At 47.1% G+C, this 27,077-nt stretch overlaps 1 long non-coding RNA gene across 1 annotated transcript in view; it reads right to left on the bottom strand.

Annotated features, from left to right (window-relative positions):
- LOC146797733 (uncharacterized) overlaps window positions 1-26,059 on the bottom strand; it is a 232,412-nt gene extending 206,353 nt beyond the window's left edge. The window contains exon 1 of the long non-coding RNA XR_014968519.1: window positions 25,882-26,059. This is a non-coding gene — a long non-coding RNA (uncharacterized LOC146797733). The remainder of the gene's footprint in view (window positions 1-25,881) is intronic.
- Between the last annotated feature and the right edge of the window lie 1,018 nt (window positions 26,060-27,077).

Here is a 27,077-nt window from a genome sequence, read left to right as displayed (position 1 = left end):
GTAGGAGTTCGGCATATGTGTGCAATTGGTCTTGGCAATATATGAGGTCGTTCAGCCATTCTTTGAATTTGGGTGCCCTCCCTCTACCCCATCTGTAGGCCACACGATGCTTAGCGAGCAAAAGTGCCAGGGAGATGTATATCTGTAGCGAAGCGGTCAGTGCTTAGGTGTATCCCAGTAGCGTGACAAGGGGGTCCTCGGGGACGTGCAGTCCGGTCATTCTATCAAGCGCCCCCAACACCTTCAGGCAGTAACTCCAGATGGGAGGACAGTCCCAGGCTAAGTGTCTGAAGTCTGTTCCCTCCCCCCCATATCAGTCACAGCGGTCGGTGTCACGGAGGTGAAGGAGCATCAGGCACGTAGGGGTGTAATAGAGACGGTGTAAGTATTTATAGTGGATGATGCGCAGCCTGCTGCTAGTAGATAATTTCCCGGTCTGTTGACAGCAGAATGTCCACTGATCGTCAGTGATGGGGGAGTTGAGGTCTTCCTCCCAGCGGGACCTAGCCGAAGGGGGGTCGTGGGTGCAGTCACTTTGGGTGGTGCGGTAGAGTAATGAAATGACATGTGCCGAGGTAGTTTTCTGCAGGACGTTATGCAGCAGAGACATCGTAGGGGGCTCTTGTGGGAAGCACGGGTTGAGGGCCTTGACATCTTGCCTCAGCCGAATATAGTAAAAGTGCTCCAGGGGGGTAGGTAATGTAGTACCGAAGAATTCTTCACTGGTATTTAAAGTACCATTTATATAAAGCTGACCCCATGTCTGAATTGAAAGCGTTCGGAGGAGTTGGCTGCAGGCGCCTTCCCGCGTGACCCAAAGGTCAAGCCGGCCCTGGAGAGGCAACAAGGGGGAGTATAATGTGGTGATGTGGATGCGACAGGCCAGATCGTTCCAAGCGCTGGTAGTGCAGTCTACTGTGGAGGAGGTGTTGTGGGATAGCAGGTGTGCTTAAACATGCAGAACAGGGGGTCGGGGACATGTATCCGTCCTCGATTGCTAAGTGAGGCATTTATGGGGGGGTCCATCCAATACGCCGCAAAGTGGGCTTGAGCACAACTGAAATACAGTTCCAGGTTGGGGATCTCAAACCCCCCACACTGAAGGGCCGTACGAGAGTGTCCCAGCACAATCTAGCCTGTTTCCCTCCCAGGTAAGACAGATAAGTTGAGTTTTTAGGGCTTGGAAGAAATGTCTGCTGGGCGTATAGGGGATGTTGATGAAAAGGTAGAGCAGCTTGGGCAGGATTACCATCTTTATAAGTGAGGCTTTCCTGGCCATTGAAATTGGCATGGCAATCCACCTGGTTATTTTGTCTAGTGAGAAGGTCTAGGACGAGCCCATAGTTCGCTGCCATCAAGGTGTTCCGGGTTTCGAGTAACGACTATCCCTAGATACTTGATTGTGTCCTCACACCATGCAAGGGGGTAGTCTGGGGTGAACCACGGGGTAGCTTCTGTAAGGGGGAAGATTTGGGATTTCTCCCAGTTGATGTTAAGCCCTGAGAGATGTCCAAAGAGGATGAGCAGCCTTAAAATGGGGGTTGAGGCTGTCTTCCGGATTTCGCAGATAGAGAGTGAGGTCGTCAGCGTATAGGGAAATCAGGATCTGCCGTTTGGGGTAAATGGGGGCATGTTCTCGAAAATGCTGGTGAACCTTGGCGGCCAGGGGCTCAATTGCAAGGGCGGAGAGGAGGGGGACAAAGGACACCCCTGCCTGGTGCCTCTGGCTATGGTGAAGAGGGAGGATCTAGTACCATTGATCAGTACACTAGCCTGCAGTCCTGTTTAGAGCAAGTTGATCCATGCCAAGAAAGGAGCGGGGAATGCCCATGCAGGGAAGGTCAAATGCTAGATAGTCCCATTCTAGGGAATCAAATGCCTTGGTGGCGTCTAGGAAGACAGCCACCGCATTTGCTTTAGGATTGATGTCCTGTAGGACAGCAAATAGGGTATGAAGGTTGTGAGATGTACCTCTGCTGCGCACAAACCCCGATTGGTCAGGCAAGACCAGGACAGTCATGAGGGGGCTGATACGGTTCGCAATCAGTTTTGCTAATATTTTAGCGTCTACGTTGATGAGGGAGAGGGGCCCATATGAATCGCACTGCGCAGCCGGTTTCCCCGGCTTCGGTAAGGCTATTGTGAGCGCCTTTCGCATTGTCTGGGGGCGTATACCCGTTTCTCTAGCATCCTCATAGACATGTCGCAGGATGGGAATAAGAATATTACGGAAAGTTTTATAAAATTCGTCCGGGAGGCCATCAGGGCCAGGGGCCTTGCCAGACTGCAGCTGCATTATGGCGGTAATGATCTCGTCATCCTCATGATGTGCAGGAAGGAATTCCCATTGGGTATCACCGAGCCAGGCAATCGCAGTATCTTCAAAGAAAGGGGTGAAATCGGCAGGGTGTGTCCTGTGTGAGGTGTATAGGGTGTTGTAAAAGCGTTAAAAGATGGCGGCAATTTCAGCAGTGTCTGTGTGTGTGACCCTCCTCATCAGTGATTTCTAGTATAGTGTTGGAGAATCTAGGTGGATGAATCAGGGCCGCTAGCACTTTACCTGGTCGCTCACCTTCCCCATAACGGCAGGCCTGATGATATTTCCCTCTAAACTTACATTCTCTTTCAGCTGTTTCTTGATAGTCTGTGAGTAGTTCCCGTAGGTGCGTTTGTAACTCAGGGGTAGGTGTGGCTTGCATCTGGGCTTCAGTGTGTTTAAGTTCTTCCTCTAAATGCGGAAGATGGAACAAATGTCCCTCAGAATCCCCCCACCTTTGGCAATGCAGATTCCGTGAATGGTAACTTTGAAGGCCTCCCATACCGTGGAGTATTGTTCGACTGGGTGATCGTTTTGTGCGGAAAATCCACAATTTCTTGTTCGAGTTTGTCTTTAAATAAAGGGTCTAGCAGGGCCTGCGTGAGTAAGCGCCAGGACAAGTATGGGGCCTCTTCATGAGGGGGCATGTGCTTGAGAAGAACCGGAGAGTGATCAGAGTGTGTGCGCGGCAAATGGGAAGAGTGGGACAGCCACGGGGTTAACCCCATGGAGATGATCCAGCTGTCTATCGGAGGCCAGGAGGAATGGGCAGTGGAGAAGCAGGAGCCCTCTTTGTCTTGCGGGTGAAGGCTGCGCCAAGCATCCACTAGGCCGTGGTCAGCGACGATGTGGTTAAGGGTATGATGTGCGTTAGAGTAGTGATGGGGTTGCGGGCGCGATCTAGCAGTGGATCAAGAGTGACATTCACGTCTCATCCCCATACCACATACGTTGAGCCGGAGTCCAGAATCTTGCGCCAGAGGACCCGGAAAAATTCAGGGTCGTCAGTGTTTTGTCCGTACCAGGAGACAAACATAATGGATTGAGCAGCCAGTCTGCCCCATAGAATACTGTATCTGCCCTGTGGGTCAGCGTAAGCCCCGACGGGGGTATAAGGAAGTGTGCGCTTGACCAAAATGACCGTGCCACGTGCGTAGGTGGAGTATGAGGAGAAACATCAGAAGGTTGCCCATCGGGATGCAAATGAGGTTGGGGTTGTGGGGATAGGATGTGTCTCCTGGAGCATAGCACAATGTATGTTGTGTCTGTCCAGGTAAGAAAGGATGTAACGGCGTTTGCGAGGGTCACCAAGGCCTTCCTCGTTCCACGTCAAGAAGTTGTATTTAGGAGGGCTAGGACGGTTCTCCATGGTGACATGTCGAGAGTGCTATAGTGTGCATCAGGTATTTGTCGAGCAGATCAGATGCGTCGGTTGCGCCTAAGCGTGTCAGGTTCACAGAAAGTGGTAGTAAACAAATTCTCCCCCACCCACATCAGCAGCCCAAACCTGCTGTGACGTGATACCCTCCCTTTTTTCCCCAACGCCTCATGCTCCAAGCTCCCAATGGTGAGGGTGGATGCAGGGCTGTGAAACTAATAAACCAGAGCAGAATAGGGGTTCCCTAAGTGGATAGCAGCCAGAGGGTGGGCCAAAAACGCCTCGCATCGGCGAGGGTGCTCGGGGGAGGATAGTGGAAAGTCTCAGCTTGTCCTGTGTTCTGCGGGATAATCTTCAGGTGGGGTAGCGGCAATCGCATCCGCAGGAGAAGCCCAGCGGGGGTTCCATATCTTGACCATAATGAAGAGTGTTACATGTCAATCAGTAGCCTGGTTGAATTGGCTGCAGTGAGACGTACAAAATGAAGTCCGTGGCAGATTTCTTTAAGAGAGGTGTGCCCGTTATTCAACATTTGATGTGCCGCCAGTATCAGGGGAGCGAGTGGAGGGGGAAGAGCGATCAGTGGACTTCCTGGGTAAGGTTTTTATGAAGTCCTGAACGTGTTGGGGGGTTAGTAAATATGTGTTGCTTCCCCTGGTAGGTGACTTTGAGGTGTGCAGGAAAGAGCATGGCATAGACAATGTTCATTTGTTGAAGTTTTTTCTTAATTGGGAGGAACTTTCTGCGCGCCTCTTGGACGGCCATGGTAAAGTCATGGTAGAGTGACACCTCTACGCCCTGGAAGCACACCTGGCCATGCTCCATGGAAAATCGCAGTGCAGTGTCACTGTCCCTATAGTTAAGGAGCCTCGCGATGATGGGGCGAGAAGGGGCTCCAGGCACAGGGTGAGGGGTCAGTGAACGGTGCGCTCTCTTAACAATAAAGGCCAACGAGAAGGCCTCCCTGCCAAAGGTCGCGGTGAGCATGAGCTCTACGTAGACCTCCATTTTTCCCGTGGCGGTGGATTCCGGTACACCTAGGATCCGCAGGTTGTTACATCTTGAGCGGGATTCTAGGTCTTCGTTCTTTGCGGCTCTGACCCTCAAGACTTTTTCAATGTCGAGTGTTTTGTCTGCGGTCGTGGTGGAGGTGTATTCTAAGTCGGAAATACGGCGCTCCGTTTCTCTAACTCGTTCCTTGTGTTGCTCGCTTTTGTGCGTGAGAGTGTCCATGCGAGTGTTCATCACATCCATTTTGGACTCGGTGGATGTCAGACTAGATTGCATTACCAGGAGGAGTTCTTTCAAGTCTTCCATGGAAGTAGGTGGGTTAGGAGTGGTGGCTCCGGGTTGCTCGCCGTCCATGTCCGCTTGCATTCTTGCGGACTTGCTGGCCTCAAAAATAAGTTTGGGCTGTTTGACGTCCACTTTGCCCATGGCTACGGCTGTTAGTCAAGTGGGGGCAGCTGGTGGATGTGCCCACTGGTATGAGGTTCTTGAGGCCCCTGGGAACGCAACAGCAGTTGGGTTCTTGCGGGTCGCTACAGGCAAGTGCGAAACCCAGCCGATATACAGTCTTTTGTAGCCAGTCTCAGAGTCTAGGGGAGGCGTTGCTGCGGGGGACCTGGATGGTGGCCGCCGCTGGCGGCAGTAGGCTGTTAAGTGGGTGGGGATGAAATGCAGGGTCAGCAAGAGCAGGCAAGTGTCAGAACCACCCCAGCTGTTTAACAAGTGCAGGACTGCAGTTGATGGAAGCGTAGAGGCGTAGAGGCCTAAGGGGGTCCCTACATGATCTCAGTTAACAAGGCCGCAGCTGCACAGTTCCATTATTAAGGAGGTGGTTGGCAAGTAGTACTGGGCAGCAGGCCAGGCGTAGAGGCCTTGGAGAAAGTCCGCTTTGTCTGCAGGAGCATGAGGGGCCGTGATGAGTTGGTGAGCCGTAGCAGCCAGGTAGTGCAAGGTCCTTGATCGTGAAGGAGTTGCGCAGGGCCAAGCGAGGCAGGGAGGCTGTCAGGGGGCTGCAGGCCCCAGGCCAAGAAGAGGAGGAAGTCCCAGAAGGAAAGCACGGCAGGCGTGGCAGTCTATTGGTCTTTGGCCGGTGGGGAGGTCAGACCGCTCCGATGCGGCTGCACCCCTACAAATGGCCTGGGGGGGCAGACAGTAGTGGACTAGAGCGCAGTGGGGCCCGGGGTGTAGTCGATGGAGGCTGCCCATGAGGTAAGCACGACCCAGGTGGATAGTGCTGGTCACGGGGAGGTGGGGGTGGGCGGCAAAGGGGGACAGCCGCCACTGCGTACGGACTCACCAGGCTGATAGAGGCAGGGTTTTACAGCCCCCGGTGCAGGCAGGCCAGCCGGCAAAGACATGCAGCAGGGAGATGCGCGAGCCCCCTGCTCCGTAACCGGGCTGGTATAGACCACGCTGGGTCCAGGTTTCACTATCTGTTATTTAGATCAGGAGGCGTCGCAGCTGCAGACACTACTCTGGGCCGCGGGCCCTGATCGCCAGCGGTCTTCACATTGTCCAACAGCAGCCCTCGGCGCAGGTCATTCAGTCCAGATGGGGGCCGAGACGGAGCGCGGGCTTCAGGCGCACCCTCTCGGCCAGTGTGGCTCAGCAACGTGCAGTCACTGGGGAGAGATCTGCAGGGTGCCAGGCATCATAGAGGGGATCGGGCTCCCAGGGCACCCGACAGCAGTCGAGCTGCCGCCGTCCTCACGGTTCGGGGGGGCTACGGAGCCACCAGCCGCACCAGGTGATGATGTGGATACAGGACTATCTTTGGTCGGGGCCGCAGCCGCAAGCTCAGAGTGCCGCGACAGCGTCAGCCGCCATTTTAGAACCGCCATTTTAGAAACGTAAGGCTGGAGAGCGTGGAGACAACTTCTTGGTCTGTGGTGTGATTTTTATCAATATCTCCACTCCGGTGGAAAGCAGTTGGTTTCTGCTACCCCAACAGCAGTTCATCTAGCAATAGGATGTCAAGCAGATTTTTCCCCGAGCTGCAGGAGCCTCACGTAAGTGCGGCCACCTTGCTTGGCGCCCTCTAGCGCCCCCGATTTGTTTAAAAAAACTTACAAACAGGAACATCTTTTGTGATTGTTCAAACATTTACAGAATGTATCTTGTCCCAAGAAAGCACGTGAGAAGTATGCTACACTGAAACACATAACAAAACTTAAAAAGCATAGATTCACTTAGTACACATATTAAAAAATACATTTGGACCAATTATGCACCAGCAAACAGAACAAAGGTGCTCTGAGTCTATCTTAAAGAAATGTCCAATCGATGCTCAAGTAGTTGACATTGCAATCTTCAATGTATTTTGTTGAATATAGAGCTGCTTTTGGGGTATATAGCTACCTCAATTCCTGTAGGCCATTTGGGTAACCCCTTATTTTAAAAGAAATTATAAGAGCAATCCATTGGGCTGAAAGAGATAATTATTTAGTGTTTCTATACGAAGGAGCTCATTACGATGTCGGTCGGAAAGCCTCCGACGACAGTCGGATTCCCCTAGACCGTGTCGGAACCCACCCGCCCAACTCGGTCGGAAACAATTCTGACCGACCGATTACGATGTGTGCGGTCGGAAGGTGAATTCCAAATCGGTTCTCACCGGCATTCGGAGAATGCGAGTTGGTCGGAGCCGATTCGTCCACCCGACTCATTACGATGTTGTATTCCAACAGCCTTTCCGACTCGGTCTGCCCGACACGAAAAGGCTGTTGGAAACTGACTTTGGGGCCCCTAACAGGCCCTCCTTCATCCTGAGTCCTCTGGTTAAGAGTCAAGGGGGGACCCAAGAGACCCCCCTGTGAAAGCATGCACAGTGTGGCAGGCACCGTGTGGTGTCTGCGACAAGGGGCAAGCTTTTCCACAGACACACATTTTCTCAATAGGAGCCTGTGTTGTTGGTCGGAATACAGGTTCCCATTGAAGTCAATGGGAGTTCTTCCGAACGGTGTTCGGAAGTATCGTAATAGGTCGGGCGGAACCGCCGACCGAGAGTCGGTCAGTACCGAATCCGACAAGGAGTTGGTCGGTATAGTTTCTGACCAACATCGTAATGAGGCCCTTAATGCGATCTCCTGATCATGGTTCTCTAATGGTGCCCTCTCACTGCTATTTGATATGCCTGAGAGTGACTTTTTGGATTATACAGAAGACTACATACAAAAAATCACAGGTGATCCGTCGTTACTGGACAAAAATACTAACCAACCATTTCCATTTTCAAACTTTATTTCGACAAATTAGTCATAAAAGTTCATACAAGTTAAAACAGGGAATACATACAAATACAAATCCAACAACTGAAAAAAAAAAAAATCAAAGCCATTTCCTGTCTTCAACCTAAAACAGTATAAAACAAATTTTAAGACTATGGGATAAAAGAAGGACAACCGAGATTTTAGTGAGAAGGACCAGATACGTAAGGTTTCATGTTAAAGGCACATTTAGTCTTCTTTTCCTCCACATCGATGCAAGAAATGAAGAAACTGCAAATACTATTTGCCTAGATAAGTCTGTTTTGAAGACCCTGTAAGCTTCCCTACAATGTATAAACCCCAGGTTCCTGCAGATAGGGACGATCCAGTAATTCCTAGTCTTTTTGTAGGCTGGACAAAAAAATAATATATGTATATCGGACTCCTGTTCTGCATCACAGCTAGGACAATTTTCCGGGGTGGGGTGGGACCATTTACTAGTAAATGCTCTTATGGGAAGTGTGCCATATCTCCACTGTATAAACAATTTCCTATTGAAATGAGGTCAAATCTCACTTAAAGCCTCTTCAAAATAATAATAGTCTTTACCTGTTAAAAAGGTTTGCGTTCAAATAGAAGATTGGGATTTGGAAATGGATTCTGCTGTTTTGGACTCATAGTAAATATAGGTGAGTTGTTTACGGGAAATTGTAAGACAAGCTGACGCCGGGGCTGTCCAAAGGTCAGAAAGGCCCAATACGCCAAGTTGCCTCTTTACATACAAAAACCATGGAAATTTGCCTGCACTTGGTAAACTCAGTACTTCCATTAATTCTTTCCTATAAACCTCAAGCTCGGGTGTTGTCCATATCCTCCTCCAGAAGATCAAGGGTTTGAGACCAAGGACTTCATCAATGGGTCGCAAACCCAAGTCAAGTCTCAGTGGGAGTAGGGGGGTACTCCGAGGGAGAGCTAACAATTGCCTTATAAACTTGGATTCTGCAGATGAAATCTCAGAACAGCATTTGGATCCCCAGAGTTCTGCACCATAAACTACACGCCCACGGGCCTGGAGTTTATATATTTCGATAGGCAGACCAATCGATTTTACACAAGATGAATTATAAAACTTCAGAATCCCACCTGTCGCTTGGACTAGTTTCAGCTGGGCCTTAGTTTGGTGTGAGACCCAGGTCATTCCTTCGTTTAAAGTGAGGCCAAAGTAGTCAAAGGTATGGATTCTTTCCAAAGTAATCCCGCCTATAGAGGGATTTGGGCGCGTCTTGGCTGGTGGGTTAAAGATCATGAATTTGGTTTTAAGGGTGTTGATTTCCAAACCCTGCTCCAGACAGAATAACTCAAAACCGTCCAATACCCTCTGTAGGCCTAAAGGCGATTTGGAAAGCAGTAGGGTATCGTCTGCGAACATTATCGCCGGGACCCTATTGCGATCAAGTTTGGGGGCATCACTATTAATGACCTTGTCTAGGTACGAGAAAGCTCCATTTACGTAGAGACAAAAAAGAGTAGGAGCCAAGACACAGCCTTGCCTGACTCCTTTTTTTACAGCAAATCTCGATGTTAGTGTCCCGTACTTCCCACACCTAACTTGTGCGTAATTCCCCTTGTGAAGGCGAATTATCATATTCAACAGAGGGGCAGGAACACCCAGGTTTGCTAGAACGGACCATAATTTTGATCTGGGGACCAGGTCAAAGGCCGCCCGGAGGTCTACAAACACAGTGTATAGTGAACCAGCCTCAAACTGAACGGTCTTCCAATGTAAAACATGAGGCGAAAAATTTGGTCCACCGTGGAAACCTTTTTCCTGAACCCGGCCTGATAGGGACTAAGGATGGAGAATTCCTCCATCCAGTCTTTAAGTCGGTCTAGAATCAATCGAGCAAAGATTTTTTGAGAGACGTCTATAAGACTAATCGGCCTATAGTTTCCAGGAAGTAGAGGGGAGCCTTTTTTGTAGACTGGGACTATCTCGGCTCCATACCAAGTGGTGGGAATTGCCATACTCTTAAGGATTGCGTTAAATAATGCGGTTAAATAAGGAGCCCAAACTTGCGGCTCATTTTTGAAGAGATCGCCGGGGAGTTTATCTAAGCCCGGCGCTTTGCCAGCGGGAATGCTGCTCAATAGATCTGCGACTTCTTGGACCCCAAAGTCGTCTACATATTGCTGTAAAGCAGGATCATCCAAGATGTCCTCCTCCATCAAAGCAACGAAAGAAGAATCGGTAGCATAGAGGGAAGAGAAGTGAGCCTCCCAAACACTTGCAGCAATATTAGGAACAACTGCTGAGATGGGTACAGAGGAATCCTGTGTTGACAATTTGCCAAAACGTTCGTGGATCGTTGTTTTTGAGTGCCTGTGTTAATTTGTCCCAATTGTCGCTATCCCACTCTGCTTTATCTTGGGCGATTAATTTTTTATATTCCCAGCGTTTCTGTGTTATTAATGTTTTGCTATTACTAAATTTAACTGCACTAAGGAGTTGTGTTTTTGCTCTCCTACATGTAGAGTTATACCACATTGGAGTAGTGGGCCTCTTCCTTTCCTTAGAGATTATGGGATTAAGCACATTGGACAAAATAGTGTTTAGCTCCAAGTTTAGGTCCTCAAACTTTTTATGCGTACCCTTAGTAGGAGTTCGCAATGGTAAGTGTCCTACCGCTTCCAGTAGCGGAATTACCTTAGCATAGAGTTCAGGGATTTCACCGGGGAGGTTAACAAGTTTTTCCCACCTCACCCTACGTCTGTTACGGGATAAGAGGTGACCAGTATCAGAAACCGTCATTTCAGTATCCGGAATGGTGCAGATCCCCGGTAAAAGGTACCGTAGAAATAATGGATTATGGTCACTATCAACCCTTGACAGGACCATGAAATCGAGGACCTTATCCCAAAAACGAGTCTCGACAAATATATAGTCCAACTTAGACTCTTTGCCGGGTTTGTTAAAGGTAAATTCAGCAGGGGCATCAGATTTGGTACGGCCGTTACAAGCCCTGATAGAAAATTGTAGAGTTAGAGCCGTAATCTGGACGACCAAGGGGGTCCAAGCCCTCGGAGAATTTCCCAGAGGTGGAGGTATATTCCAGTAATTATCCTCCTCCTGAATGTCACCATCTATCAAGCCCGGGAGAGGCTCAAAGTGACAATTAAAATCTCCCCCAATTACCAAAGTAGGACCCAGGGGGAGAGTATTTAAAAATGACGAGAGCTGGGCAATAGTGGTCGACTCCGCAGTCGGGTTCACTGGTCTAGAATAGACATTGACCGAGATAAGCCGGATATCATTAGGCCATACTAAAATCACACACTGCACATCTAAGGATGCTGTATCCAGTTCAGTCGCCTTACAGCCTAGGTGGGTACGGACCCAGATGGTCAAACCCCCTGATGGTCTACCCCGTCCCCGCCACTGAGCTGAAATCGAAAAAGAAGCAAAACCACTACGATAGTGTGGAGCCCTTGCCCACGTTTCTTGGAAGAGGCAAATATCATTACTGTCTATAAACTGGCCCCAGTCGGAGCACCCCAGTTTATTACCAATGCCAGCTATATTCCAAGATATAATTTTCAGGTGTGCAAGGGAAAATTGTGGTTCTGGTGTTTGATTAGCAGTATCCACCGTAGTTATATGGTTCATAGGACGTAAACCATTCGTGTTGGTCACAGTATATTGAACTGGGGAAGAGTTCGCACATGGCGAACTAGGTGGTATATTTTTAAGTGCCTCCACCCCTAATGACTTATTAGTCACAATATGTGGAGCTAGAGGTGAATTAACACATGGAGACCTGGATGGTATACTTTTGGCCACACCCACCCCATATGTACCTTCACTAGATGGCTCGGTATGGTTTGGTTTAGTGGAAGAAGTTCCCTTCCTATCCCCAGGCACATCAGTCTGGGGACCCACTAAAACAGAGTTTGTATTTAGTCAGTCTATCTCACTTAGACACCTAAATCGGTTGTAATCCCTTAGATATAGTGAGGTACCTAATGGTGGTGAGTAATCATAGGCCTAGTGTGAAAACCTCTACGTCCCACCCGTGTCCACCCTAGTTCGTGGTCCTGTTCCTGAGTTCTAGTAAGTGGTGGGTAGAAGAAAGCTAGTGGCAGGGTCCGAATAGAAGATTCTTCACCTGTGTGGAAACAATTTAAGATAAAAGAAACTGCACCTGCATCCCTCATATTTACGATCACACAGTCTCCATTAAAACTCTTCTTAGTTGGACCCACCCATTGTACCCTTCGGACCATAAGAATTTCACCCGAAAATTTTGGCGAGAGTGGTCTGTGTTTGGATAGCCAGCTTACCACTTTGTTCTTAAGTGATGCAAAGGTTTCCTTTATCCGCTCAGGAAGTTTAGGAACTCCCGCTAAAACAACAACCAATACTGCTGCTTCCAGGGGGAGATTTAAAATTTGTTCTTCCCCCACAATGGTGGTGGTGGTGGTAGTGGCCTGCTGAGTTTCTTGCTCTGCACCGGATGCGGGATTTCCACCAGCCCCGGGAAGGGAGGGGAGAATAGAACTGTTACTCGGTGCAGCAGCAACCTGAGAGTACGACAGAGGAATTGCCGGGATTTGTGAAGCTGGTGGGAGAGTAGGAACGGTTAGTCTCTCAGTTGAAACAATGTTATCCCGCCCCCTACCAGCAGATGGTAAAATAGAGTAAGGATCAGACTGTGACTCAAGTACCCTTTCCAAATTTGCCAGCCTAGAATCAATTTGATCCAGTCTAGCACAAAGAGGATTGAGTAAAGATTTCAGGAGGTCCTCGAAATCCTGCTTTTGAGAATCAGCCATTATGCAGGAATTACCGCTATTGGCTAAAGTGGGGTGATGTTGTACCAAAGGTGCCTGCATAGGATAAGAGACCGGTGTAGGTACAAGGACATTTACTGCAGGAAGGCTCAGATTTGAATTTGCAATGCCCCCGCAAGAAGAGTCTAGCTGAGATAAGGCCTCAGGTATCTTATGATTTTTACTTCCCTTGACCGGTGGACCCATTTTCCTTTTCGGCACAGCCCCCTCCCTGACTGCTCTATGACGCTTGCGACTAGGTTCCAGTCCAGCATCAGGAGTGATTTAGCACAGGGGAAAGATTTGAGCCTTTAGAGAACACAGGGGAAACAATGTTATTGCCAAAGGGACGCTCAAAGGCTGAGGGGATATTGACCTCAAGACAAGCAGTAGGGGAAACCAATTTGGGAAGCATGGGTTCCCTTTCAGGTGTTCTAGCATTGGCGATATGGCCCAGCGAAGATCTTTTAGCATTTTCAATGCCTTGTGAGAGCCGTTTCTCAAGTATAGTTATCTCATTTTAAATTAGAGAATTAGCTCTAATCAGAAAACAATCTAACGTACCTGAGATTGATACACTAGAAGAGAGCTTTGCTGAGAGTTTCCCTCTCTGACATTCTACCAATATACAACAAGGCAGCAGGGAATGGAAGCACTTAAGAGGAAGACACAGTCAAGTCCAAATAACAAATGAAAGAGAGGTGGCCCGGTCCGGTCTTAACCGGTCTGTAACGGGCTAGAACGGGCCCGCCCTTGGCCCGGGCTTCGCCCGCGCTGCGTCCCGCGCTGCGTGAACACACCAGCGAGGATAAGTCTCTGGGTGGGAGGGCGGAGTCAGGAGGAAGAGGCAGCAGGTGAGTGATAGAGGCTGCTGGGCCTCGCAGTCCTCGGGTCAGGGCTCCCTCTGTAACAACGGCAGGCTTCCGAACGGCTCCCGCGAAGCGGGGGCCGTGAGGCTTGATATGCGTCGAAGTTCAGGAGGCGGAGTCAGGAGGAAGAGGCAGCAGGTGAGTGATAGAGGCTGCTGGGCCTCGCAGTCCTCGGGTCAGGGCTCCCTCTGTAACAACGGCAGGCTTCCGAACGGCTCCCGCGAAGCGGGGGCCGTGAGGCTTGATATGCGTCGAAGTTCAGGAGGCGGAGTCAGGAGGAAGAGGCAGCAGGTGAGTGATAGAGGCTGCTGGGCCTCGCAGTCCTCGGGTCAGGGCTCCCTCTGTAACAACGGCAGGCTTCCGAACGGCTCCCGCGAAGCGGGGGCCATGAGGCTTGATATGCGTCCAAGTTCAGGAGACGGAGTCAGGAGGAAGAGGCAGCAGGTGAGTGATAGAGGCTGCTGGGCTTCGCAGTCCTCGGGTCAGGGCTCCCTCTGTAACAACGGCAGGCTTCCGAACGGCTCCCGCGAAGCGGGGGCCGTGAGGCTTGATATGCGTCCAAGTTCAGGAGGCGGAGTCAGGAGGAAGAGGCAGCAGGTGAGTGATAGAGGCTGCTGGGCCTCGCAGTCCTCGGGTCAGGGCTCCCTCTGTAACAACGGCAGGCTTCCGAACGGCTCCTGCGAATCGGGGGCCGTGAGGCTTGATATGCGTCCAAGTTCAGGAGGCGGAGTCAGGAGGAAGAGGCAGCAGGTGAGTGATAGAGGCTGCTGGGCCTCGCAGTCCTCGGGTCAGGGCTCCCTCTGTAACAACGGCAGGCTTCCGAACGGCACCCACATACTTATGGTCAGCAGCGGCCGCTGCAGGTAAGAGCGCTGGGGCGGTGGGACCGGCTGGGGGTATTTCGAGAGATGACCACAAGAAAAAATTAAATATTTATTTAATTTTCCCTTGCGGTTGTCTCTTGCAATCCCCCCCAGCCCGCCAAACCGCTCTTAACTGCTGTGGCCACAGCTGCATATGGTTTGTGTGAAATGGAGGTGTATGAAAAACCGAATAATGCACTGATCAGTACAGAGCACCATGCAACATTTGTGACTGATTTGCAGTGGCGGCTCCCCCGCTATGGTGGTGAAGCGTAGCCCCACACTGCTTTGCAGCAGTAAAAGAAAGGAAAAATACAATGATAATAACTTGCTGTTATTTTATTTGTTCCTCCTGCGGCAGCTTTGCGGGGCGGGGCTTTTCTGCTTACAGAGGAGGAGTGGTGGGCACACTGTAGTGCGCATGGCGCAATGGCTGGCACTCTGGGGTCGGCCAAAGCGTCAGGCGCACTTAGCATGTTCTCCACCCAGGCTGCATTACAGCCTGGGTGGAGAACATGCCCAGGCTCCCATTTCCTGGCTGAGCACCAAACATTGGCGCTCAGAACAATCACTACGGTGCATCAGGGCTGGCTCTAGGGAGGTGGGATCGGTGCCACTGCACCGGGCGCTGACTTGGGGTGGAGGTGTCATTTTTACAAGTAATATTACCATTTTAAAAGCACCAACATGCTGGCGCGTTCCTGGCCTCCAGCAATTTTTATAGGCATCAATTAAAACGTCGCGATAACTCCTGTGATTTATTGTGTTCCTGGAAAGAGGCTAGAGGTTTGTCTAGTGGAAGTTTTGACTCATCCAAAGGTAGCGCAGAGGGTTAAAATGCATGCTGCTAAGAACGTGTACCATGCAGATAACAAAGTGAATGTAATGTAAATAGGTCAGTGGGTTACTGCTTCTGTAAGAGAGCTTCTTTTGTTACTTGTCGTTTGTAAGTCAAAATCGTAATATAGAACATTGAGCTATTAACTTTCAAAAGGGCTGTGTGCACACTGCAAGGTATATGTTAGAGCTATATGTTTTTTTGCCCAGTCTTTCATTATCCTAATCTTGCCAAAAGTGTTCATTTGGGTGGAAAACAATTCTTATTAAAGAGAACCCCTAACAATGGTGTTACATTTTAAACTCTGAATTTGCGCTTTTCCAGAATAAGGACTCTTTAACTATGTTGCCTACCAGTACCGATGACATATAACCCCTACACTACACCTTGTAATCCTGTCTAATGTAACATTTCCTATACACTGATTTACACACCTATGATTGTCTCTGTGCAATGTGTGTGTGATGTAAAGTGCTCTGACACCTTACACTGGTAAGAGTGGTGCTATAAAACTAAATGAATCCGTGAGACAGTGGTTCTGGAGACTTGAGGGGCACCGCACCGTTAAAGGGCGGTGGTGACGGAATCCGTGGCAGAGGTGGTCATTGGGGGGGGGCGCCAACAGAAATTGTCACACAGGGCGCCACCAACGCTAAAGCCGGCCCTGCTGTGCATTGCAGCATTGTGATTGGCTCAGGGGAGCCTGGCTGCTTCCTGTTCAGCGTGATGCGAGGAGAGACGACATGGGAGCGACGCAGCAGGAGGTATGTAAATTTTTCTTTTTTAGACCCCTCTTACCCCACTACCCCAGATCCAGGGCGGTAACCACTGCTGATTTGTGACTCTCTCCCGTCCAATATTAATCCAGTCATACGTGAGGTCACAAATATTCCACACATTTTTGTAGAGGGTCCTAAAATATAAATAAGTTTCACCTGCGTTGCCAGTAAATTTAGTTGATATTGGATTCTACTCAAACTTGAGTCTGTGTTGCTCATACGAACGGTACATGATCAGAACTTGACGAACTTGAAGAAAAGACTCTTAACTTGGACTCCTTAGCTGATGTAAAAGCTTGGTAGACAAAGTTAATAGATCAATTAAATAAATTGAAAAGAGAAATATTTTTTTTTTAACATTTACTACAAAACATTAGCCTTTCTAACAAAGACAGGATACTCCCATATCTGCATAAAGATGTCTATAATCGGGATATTAACAGCGACAGGGCCATAGGAATGGGGGGTGGGGCATTTGAGTGCCAGGCCTGCTCTTTGGCTCCCCCAAATAACAGAGGCAGCTGACGCAGTATTTGTCTGATCAGACAAAAAACATACATATGCGCTTGAAGCAGAGGTGCAGGTATGGGGAGTGCAGCAACACCATCAAAATAACCGTGCTCGCGTTCAGAAGGTGAATGAGCAATAACATGCTTTACATGTTATTTTTACCTTACTACATTCGCTGCGTGTTCCAAGACAGGTTAAATGTCAAGCTACGTCTTCTGACACATTGCTGCTTATTCTTTGACGATGGAGAGGATCTTTGCTTTTCTTTCTTTAACTGCATAGTGAGAGAATTTTGTAGGGTGACCTATGTGACAATCTTGCTGGAGTAAAGTCAGGGCCACTCGAATTATGCGGCAAGTGAGGCCCAAATTATGCAGCAAGCAAGAAAAAAAAATTCTGCATTGTAATGCGGTACTTTTATTGTGATTGTATTACCTCATTATTTTTACATGTTTGCACTGTCTTGGCAAAGGTTTTGCTTCATTAGTACCAGTTCCACATCCTTCAAATACACCTATAAGTAACTGAAAGATGACTAGTTATTCTTTGCAACAGTCTTTTCACTGTGCAACAGCAAGTGTTGCAGTGACTTTAGTAACTTTTGATCCGTTTCAGCTAGAAACAAAATGTGTTCTTTGTTACAATCTGCAGATTATGCAGCAGAGGGTGCATTATGTGGCAAATGTGGCAAATTCATAATTATGTGGAAAGCACTGCAGCTGCAGAAAGATATAATTCCAGTAGCATTGCATACAGGGAGTGTGGAAAGAAAGACTGTAGGATGCAAATTTGTTTTTAATACACACAAAAAATTAAATAACTGTAAATGAATTGTACAAATATGTCAACATATCCAAACAGTTATGAAAGCAGAAATGAAGCACTTTTTTTTGTAATTCTGAAGCGTGATGGAAACAAAGATTGTAATAGGCTGAAAGCAAATCTTGGTGATGCACAAATAATAAATATTGTATTGCATTGTAGCATTTGTATAGCGTTTACTACTCCTATGTGTGGCACTGAAATGCTTACCTACAAGGACAGAAAGCTTTGCCATACATAGTGTGTTGCTTTTTTTTGGGATCCTATGTGGGAAGTGTTTACATGTTGTGTGTGATGACCACCGAAGTGCTGTTCATAGTGTTATGACATTCAGGGGGTAGCAGCGTGGTGGTTCTACACGTGTGAGAGACAAAGACGCATGGTTTATGTTTTTTCAGTACGCTGGCAGCTATGAACAGTTCTGCAGGTCCCTTTGTGGTATTTCTTATGAATATGGTCCGCTTAGCCAGTTACTGCACTGGGTTGTCTAATCAGAAATGTTGTGTATAGTTGTGGGCCAGAGCTGACATGGTTGGATGGAGAAAGAAGTGGAGATCTGTTAAGATAGGCATTGTTACTATCACCCGATTTCTGGGTGTCATTATGAGATACAGAGAAACAGCCCTAGTGTATAGATATTTGGGACCTGCACTCGTAGACTAAACTAGAGTCCTTCGATTGACCCACAGTGTGTGCCAAATCTCTTTAAGTATTCCATGCCCATTCATTTAGTGATGGCTGGATTATTGTCTGCATGGTACTTCTGATCGGCAATGCTGTGTGTTATGGTATTAGTATTAATGTGGCCAGAAATGTTATCTATGAAATTACAAAACTATATAAGAGCCCGGCGAACAATAGGTCAGCCCTCCCTAACTTGCCTGCCTATTGACAGTAGTTTGCTGGTTGGGTTGTTTCCAATCATTCGATTTTAAGCTAGAATTTGTGATTGAGGATGCAACTGTCTTTCCAGGTTCTGTTGCAGGGATGTGTGTTGGTGTAGTTGTTTTGGAAATAGCCATGTTTTCAACTGTCTTCTGCAGTGTATGTGCTCCTGGATGCTTCAATTGCTGACTGGAAGTAAGGACCAGAGCTTGGCGGCATTTACAGAGAACGCAGTCAGTGCCTCTTACAAATTCATTTCTTATGGTAAGGTGGTATGATAATAAATGGTCCAGGCCTGGAGCCCAATGTCCTATTTTGTTTGTATTGCCTAAATTGAGTTTATAGGTATGGCGGCCTTTTTCCTTGGAGGCTCTGCGAACAATGCAAAGTGCCCTGAACATTGCCCTTCTTGCTATTGGTACAGTGATTGCTAGAGTGGATTTGGATGAGTTGTATTTTGTGTATGATGAATGCGGATGCGCCAATGTATAGGTTGATGGCATAGTCAAGCTGGGAGATTATGAGTGGGAGGATGGCTTGCAGTTTATTTTGGTATCCAAGGTATGGAAGGATACAACGTAATGTTTTAATTGTGTAGCAGGCACTCTGTTTTACGTTGTTAACATGTGGTCAAGTATAGGTCTAAATCCATAGTTATCCCTTAGTTTCTGACTTCTCTTGATATTGTTGGAGGGGCCTCATATTCCTCAGGTCATGTGGTCGTAGGCTGGTATTTTTATCCTTGTCTGCAGGCCATAGCACTGTCTTTGCAGTTTTTAGCTTTAGATGATTATTCATAATCCATGTGTTTGTGACCCGAAGGCAGTCATCCAGTTTAAAATAGGAAAGACGTTTCAGACCATCCATTTTTAAAAGGATATGGGTGTCATCTACATAGTTCAAATAGGTGAGGTTGAATGATTTAATCAAGTTTGTTAAGGGGATTTGGTAGATGTTGAATAAGAGAGCGGATATGATGGACCACTGAAGGACACCAGTCTTGTGTGTAAGGAGCTGTTATGAAAGCTAAAACCAACATTAGTTCACAGTCACAGATGAGAGGCCAAGAAGTCGATGGGCATTAGCAGAACTTCTTTCTCATCTTTTACATATGGTGTGTAAAACAAGAATTTGATGTGTGAAAAGATTGCACAACAGTACAGGACATTGAGTCATGTTGTTTTTCAGCCAACAACTTTCCTGACAATTTCAATTCCTGATACATAAGTGGCTGCCACTACCTAAACCTACCAGCCCTTCAGAAGGAATTTTGAATCATTAAACTCCATATCCCAATATGGCATGGCACTTTGATTAGCCTATTATGATGGGGCAAAGTTATCACACGTCAGGTACGACTTAAAATTGACTGACATTGCTCCACCAAACACTAGTCTGTTGTGAAATGTTGCCCGGTGAGATAAAGTATCTGCCCTAGAGATCTTTATTTTGTTTGTAATAGCGAGAAAGTTTGTTAGGTTAATGTGCCTGCTACAGAGGGCTGCACATACCCTTACTAGCTGTAGTGTGAATCTGAAATGACCCAATATAGTTAGCCATGTCACAAAGGGCTGCTATAACAGGCTATCTATCTTTCAAAAAATTGTTTAACATCTAAATAACCCTGACAAGCTCAACACTCTGTGAATTCATCTCCTTGAGCCAACATTGTGAAAACCATAATCAGGGCACCTGAAGCTGAAAACATTTACATTATAATTAAACTCTCTAAACAGCTCCGCAGAACATCGACTAACATTTTCAGATTTTTGTATGTTGAAATTTACAATCCATGAAGTATGAATCTGCTCATTTAAATGTATTGGCTCCTTTAAAATTCTGCTTCTTCCTTTTCTAATTTATTGGCATAGCAAATAAATTGCTGCTGTGAGGTCCTATGTAGTTAATGTGCTAAACGCATAATACTTGGTGAACATTTGAGATAGCGATTTTATTGGGAAAAGTGCGAGGACGCTGGGTGGTAGGAATTTTATGGATCCTCTCAGGTCCTGGAATTTTACTTCACAGAAATATGAGGAAAATCTGTGATCTAACCAAAATGTTGTTCTTTGAAAGGTATTCTAGTTAAGGAAAGGTATTGGCATTCACACAAGCCACACCACTCCAGGCTACCCTGGGTGCTTTGTGTTCCAAAATATCTGGGCCTGGCAGATTTTCCTGTGTGCCGACCGGGCCCTGACATAAATACTGCAGCTATCCAGTCAAGTCAAATTAACTTTATTTGGCACAAAACCATAAAAGTTTCAACCAAAAAGACAGTCCAAGTTTAAAATACACAATTAAAGTTTAAAATACATTCTTTTGTCCGTAAAAAATATTATAGAAGAGATAAAAGTTCATATACAAGCTAAAAACATGATTGTACATAGATGAAGTAATGACCATCGAGTTAAGTTCCTATTTAACATGATTCATTTCCTCATTCCCCTTTAATTACTCTACTTCATATCGTTTCCTAATGCCCATTGCTGATTTGACCAAATTTAATACCGCAGTGCAAATAATAGGATTAGTCAATGATTGCAAATGTCTGCAGCCCTCTAAATATGTACATGGTCGAATGAACACGGGTACCAAAAATCTGCTCCTTGGATCTTAGTAAATTGCACAAAAAAGAATAAAGTGCAAAGTGCTCTGGGAAGTACTATTATCGCATGGGCAAAGAGTAAGGTTGTCTGTCCACCCGGATTGTTTAGGGAACCCTACCATAAAGTGCAACGTGCTGAGACGGAATCTTGTTAATAGAAAATGTAACTGGCTGTTCGTAGTAAAGTAAAGGTAATACTGCTGTTTATGCATAAAAGGGCAAATGGGGCCAGGTGCCTCCAATTGCAAATGGTGCATTTTTACCCAGACACCATACTCCTCTTTAATTTTGCTCTTCACATTAGTGGGGATGCTTGAGGGGGTAATAAAGTACTCACCCAGCCCAATCTGGAATAACCTATCCCTCATAAACCGAAGCCAAGAGATCCTCATAGACTTGTCCAAGTTAATACAGTCTTCGATGATCTCCCTTGAAAACTGTAACTCTTCTGAGGCCCAAATTTTGGCCCACAGAAGCAAGGGGGCAGCGCCGATGTGATCTTCTATATATACCACCCCCACATCTTGATGAGAAAATGAGGTGGCAGCACTGCTAGGAATCATCAACAGGTGTTTTATAAACTTGTACTCCATCACTTGCAACGGGCGGCTTCTTTGGTAACCCCACACCCCCACCCCATACAATGCAACCAACATGCATTTTGCCTTGTATAAGGTAACATGCTCAGGCACTGGCTTGTGGCCTAACTTATAAGCAAACCTAAAAAGCCCCTCTACTACTCTGCTTGTTTGCTGTGCTCTAGCCGTGATCAGCTAATCCATTTTCATATCCTTACTAAACGTGTTACCCAGATATGTAAACTGTTCCACCCTTTCAATGGGCTTGCTCCTTATGTTAAAACTTCTAGTTTTAGTCTTTTTTGGGCCGCAAACCATTATGTAAGACTTTGAGAAATTAACCCTCAAGTCTAGTGCTGCCATGAAGTTTGTAAAGGCGTCCAGGGGGGTTTGGAGGCTGTTAGCCGTCAAGGCCATGAGTACAGTGTTGTCCGCATACGAAAGTAGCGGAACTTGCTGGACTTTAATGCATGGGAAATCAATTTTCTTACCTAATAAAAAGGCTTCCAGGCCGTTCGTATATATTAAAAAAAGAAAAGGGGCTAAAATGCACCCTGCCGGACTCCTTCTGTTGAGGCAATGGGCCTCATCTTTTCCCTCTGTGAACCAAATCTTATGGAAACAGATGTGTCGGTATGTAACCTTTAGAGGAGCAGGATTAGAGCACTTTCAAAGTTCATGTCTGTCATTAGTGCCCATAATTTACCCCTGTTCACAGTATCAAATGCACAGGACAAGTCCATAAAGGCAAGGTGGATAAAACCACTCTTTGCCCTCATGTACTTGCCCATGATCAGGGATAAGTTTAAGCACTGCTCTGTAGTTCCAGTCCCCTCCGGAACCCATACTGCGTTTTTTAAATGATCCCCCTGCTAGTCGCCCAAGTCTCCAGTCGGGCAAAGATTACCCTACCTAATACTTTGGAAGTGGAATCGATTAGGGAAATGGGCCTATAGCAGGCAGGATCATTTCTGTTCCTTTTTTTTAACACGGGTACAACTATGGCCTCTTTCCAGGATACTGAAATTGGGCCAGTCACTACCGATTTAAAAACCTGAGTAAGCAGGGGTGCCCAAAGATTTATGTTTAAATTAAAAAGTTCTAATGGCACTCCATCTGGACCTGGAGCTTTCCTACTTATCCCCTTCGCAAGTGCCTCCTCCACCTCAGTAACCGTGAGTGAGACACTAAGCTCTACTGCCTTTGTCATGTCGGCCGGGAAATCCTCGTTATACATCAACAACTCCCTACCATTTGGATTAAAAATGTGCGCAAAGTGTGATTCCCAGATATCACCTAGGATCATAGTATCCATTTTTCCCACTTCTTCAGTGAATTGGGGACGGTTGATAATGGCCCAGAAACTTTTACTATCTCTAAGAGCACTTGCTCTTTCCAGATCATCCCACACTATGTGCCTCAACTCCTCTTTCCTTGCGCTGATGGTGGTTTTATATAGACGTCTCGCATGTTTTATTTATTCTATATTTCGGGGGTGTGATTGTAGAGCAATCTTCAAAATGTTGTAGCTCTAGAGCATTCTACATAAAACCAACGTGCCTCACGGTGCTGCTTAGGCCTAGCTGGACAGGTTAATCTTTCAGCTACATTAGCACAGAGCCGTTTGTAGTTCTGAACAATTATGGATGAGGAAGAATCCTGTTCCAAGCAAGCCATAATCAGGTCTAAATTAGAACGGACTGTTTCTTCCTCATAGAGTGTTGAATTTAGTTTCCCCCAGTTTACTCTTACGCCTTTATTACGATTGTAATCAATCGAGCGACCATCAGCCCTTGAGGTTCTTGCTATTACTTTAAGCGAGACAATTAATGAGTTGTGGTCACTTGCTATTTCCGGAGCCACATGGAAATCGCACACCATAGAGGAGCATTCCATAGAAATGAGCATAAAATCAATTGAACTTTCCCTACCCCCACCACCAACAGTAGGGCACTTGACTGGAAAACTATTCTTCAGGCTGACCAGGTTGTTCTCGATGATGATAGTATTCAGCGCCTCTCACTGCGGGGTATGAATGAAATGCGCCAAGGGCTGGTTGTCAGTGTCCAAGAAACCACAAACTCTTTCGTTACTAAATTCACAAGATGTAAAATTAAAATCTCCCACCCATAAAACACATAAAGGTTGCCACTTCCCAGAAACTTTAGCAATTTCCATTTGCAGGGCTTCTATAACATCACAATTCCTTGGGTCAAAAATGTTATAATACCAGTTTACAAGAAGGGCTCTCATCTGCAGAATATTAGTGATCATAATCAATTGGAACCACTGAGAGGATCCTACAGAAGAGACTTTTAGGGAGCCGAATCTAACTGAGATTAGGGTTACCAACCCTCCTTTAGCCCTCCCAGACAATGATGCTGTAGCGGGCACCTCAAAGGCCTGATAACCAGCCATCTCAATACCTTCTTTGGCCCACGTCTCCTGTAAGCAGATGACATCAAAACCCCTGATATATTCCATCCAAACCTCGTCTGTTAATTTAGAGCGAATAGCTGCAATGTTCCATGAGATTAACTTAACTGGGGGTATAGAGTGTCCCAGATCCATATCTGGTGGTAACACTGAAGGAAGCAGGGGACAAACCACGTGTGTCTGGGACGACCCGTCCCCTGGGCCCAGTACCGTATCTGGTGGTAACACTGAAGGAACCAGGGGGCTAACCACGTGTGTCTGAGACGACCCCTCCCCTGGGCACCTATTTTCAGGGGTTATATTTATGTCCACCCTACAAAGTGTAGGGTTATTCCTATTCACCTTTCCCGGAAGGCCCACAAAATTTATACTAATATTTTTAAGAGGCTTTACTTTACCAGGTGCCACTTTAATCCCAGCTTCCCCTGCGTCAGCGTATGGGTGGCCCTTTGACTCAATGTCCATGTGCCCTCCTGATGGTCTAGTTAGTCAATCAATCTCAGTTAGGTCTGAGAGAACCTCATATCTATTTGGATGGAAGAAGGAGGGGCACATAGGGGCGTCAATTATACGCCTGGGCTGAGTGGACTGCAGGCCAAGGGACATCATCTGACTAGGAGGGTAAAAGAAACCCATGGGTCTAGCCTTTATCTGCTCGGTAGGCAAGTCTTTCAATTGGTTAAGGGCATCATAAACACCTTTAGAGTCGCTGAAATTAAGTACGACACAATCCCCTCCAATACTTTTCCTGGTGCCACCGACCCAACTCACCCGCCTTGCCATGATAATGTACTCAAACCAGTTAGAAAGAGGGGGAGCTTTCCTTTTGCACCAATGAACCGCTTTATTTATAAGGCTCTGACAATTTTCTTTTTGGCTTGGTGGTAACCTTGGGACCCCCGTTAAAATCAGGGTGTAAGGGGGACTTTCTGGGGGTAGGTCTAACTGATCTACATTCCCACTCCCTTCTGGAGTGCTAGGGAGGCAACTATGCGACGTAGTGTCCCTATGAGGCATTGTGTCCCTGGGGAGGAGCCTACCCCCAGCCCTTAAAATGGGGGTTTTTGGGAACGAGATGCCCTGGCCCTGATTTTTCCTGTCTCTATCAGTGTACTAAAATTTGTAATCTCTCGTATGCCACTGCAATACGAAGGGATAACACTGGTGGTAAATGGGACCTTCCTAGAGGCCGCGTCCTTAGGTATAATTGGCAAATGATTGCCCCCATGGCCTTCGGCTGCACCCCTTGCCAGTTAACCACTCCCAGATGGATTATGTGAAGGGATTACATCTATTGGTACAAATGCTTTACAAGCAACAGTTAGCTGATCCTCAATGTTGGTTAATCTCACCAAAATAGGCGCCAAGGCTTCCTGCACTAAATTACTCAATTTACCAAATAGAATATCGCGCCCATCCTGCCCACCGTTCTCTCTCCCTCCAATAGATGACTTAACAACTTTTTCTTTGTTTGTTTAAGTCTCTTTGTGGTAGGCAGCTGATTGTTCCTCTTGTGAACAGACCCGGCTCTCTCTGCGCGTTTCCTCTTTCCCCATTCGTGGACGGTTTGCCAGAGTCCTTCGGTATTGAACAGGGGCTGGCTTCATCTTCCTGTGGCCCTCTTGATTCACCCTTTGATAGAACAGTCACAGTGGGCGTAATAGGGACTTGGGGCCTGGCCTTCGTTATACTATCCACTATATGAATGCAGGGAACATCGGTAGTGGACAATGACTGATTATCAGATGATACTTCAAGTGTGGGGGCCAGGGAGAGTCTACGTTCCGCGCGCTCTATCTACTTATCGATGGCTCCCACCGCCTTTTGCAGGAAGCCATCAAGTGTGGTATCGGTGGTTTGCTGAGCTGGGTCATAGTGGGCTTTCGCTCCCCCATGATATAATAGACAACAGCCTTTAAATAACAGTCAATCACTAGCTGGCTACAATAGCGATTACCTTAGATAGTCCTCTGTAGTCTGGGCAGAAGATAACACCTTGGAGCCGCTTACAAATAGCCCGGATGGCACAGTAAAAAAAAAAAAGGCCCAGCTCATCCGCCTCCAGGCTATGACGGGCAATGACGGGCCCGCCCTTGGCCCGGGCTTCGCCCGATAGTGACCCGCGTGCGTCCCGCGAAGCGGAAGCCCGTCGTGATTTTAATGGTGCCTCAGGGCGCGTAGTGCAGCGTCAGCAGCAGGTGCCTAAGCCTGCTGGGTAGAGTAGTTCAAGCCGTTCCCCTCACGGCTGTCATGGGCAGAGTAGCGGCAGGCCGTTCCCCCCACGGCAATGCTCCTGATAGTTGGTAGCATCCCCGCTACCCCAGCAGCCCGGCGTGATTTTAATCGCGCCTCCGGGTGTGTAGTGCAGCGTTAGCAGCAGGCGCCCAAGCCTGCTGGGTAGAGTAATTCAAGCCGTTCCCCTCACGGCTGTCACGGGCAGAGTAGCGGCAGGCCGTTCCCCTCACAGCAATGCTCCTGATAGTTGGTGGCGTCCAGCTATCCACATCACCAGAATTGGTCAATTTGTAAGGCAAACTCTTGATGTTTCCTCTAGATTTTAGCGGTTTAGGAAGCCTTGGCTTTCATGGACAATAGCTTCGTCACAGAAGTGGTGTACTATTGTTATCAGAAGTGTAGTAATGCTGTGTGTTAGGACATTTGTGGATCCCCACAGATTCTATTAGAGAATTTTGCTTTCACTTTTGTTCTGGTGTGTGACGTCAGTGCACACAGTGTGCTCCGCAATACAGCAAAACAAAATATCTGACTCGGGACTCATGGAAAGCGTTTGTTTCCCTTGTGAGACAACTTTAATTTCGGAAAATAAAATGCTACAGATGTTTTTATCAGTAGCATTTTCATTTCCATTACCGTAGATGGCCTGTTGAAGTCCACAGCACTGTAAAGCTAGTTATGCATGTCAACGGGTCGTTTTTCTGCTCTAAACCAGTTAATACCTTCCAAATCCATGCGGCCTGATGTTCTGTCCAACACGAATTGACAACAAGCTGCAGAATACACATAAAAAAACAGATTTTAGACGTAGGTACCTAAAACAATTTGGGATTAAAACATAAACATTCATTTATCCTAACACGAAAAGAATCATACAGAATCCACTAAAGTGCTGAGTGCTTGAAACAGAGAACACAC

This window comes from Triturus cristatus, chromosome 9 (assembly GCF_964204655.1).
Source record: "Triturus cristatus chromosome 9, aTriCri1.1, whole genome shotgun sequence".
NCBI lineage: Eukaryota > Metazoa > Chordata > Amphibia > Caudata > Salamandridae > Triturus > Triturus cristatus.
Note: the sequence above shows the minus strand (reverse complement) of the source record. Positions and strands in the feature narration are given on the sequence as shown.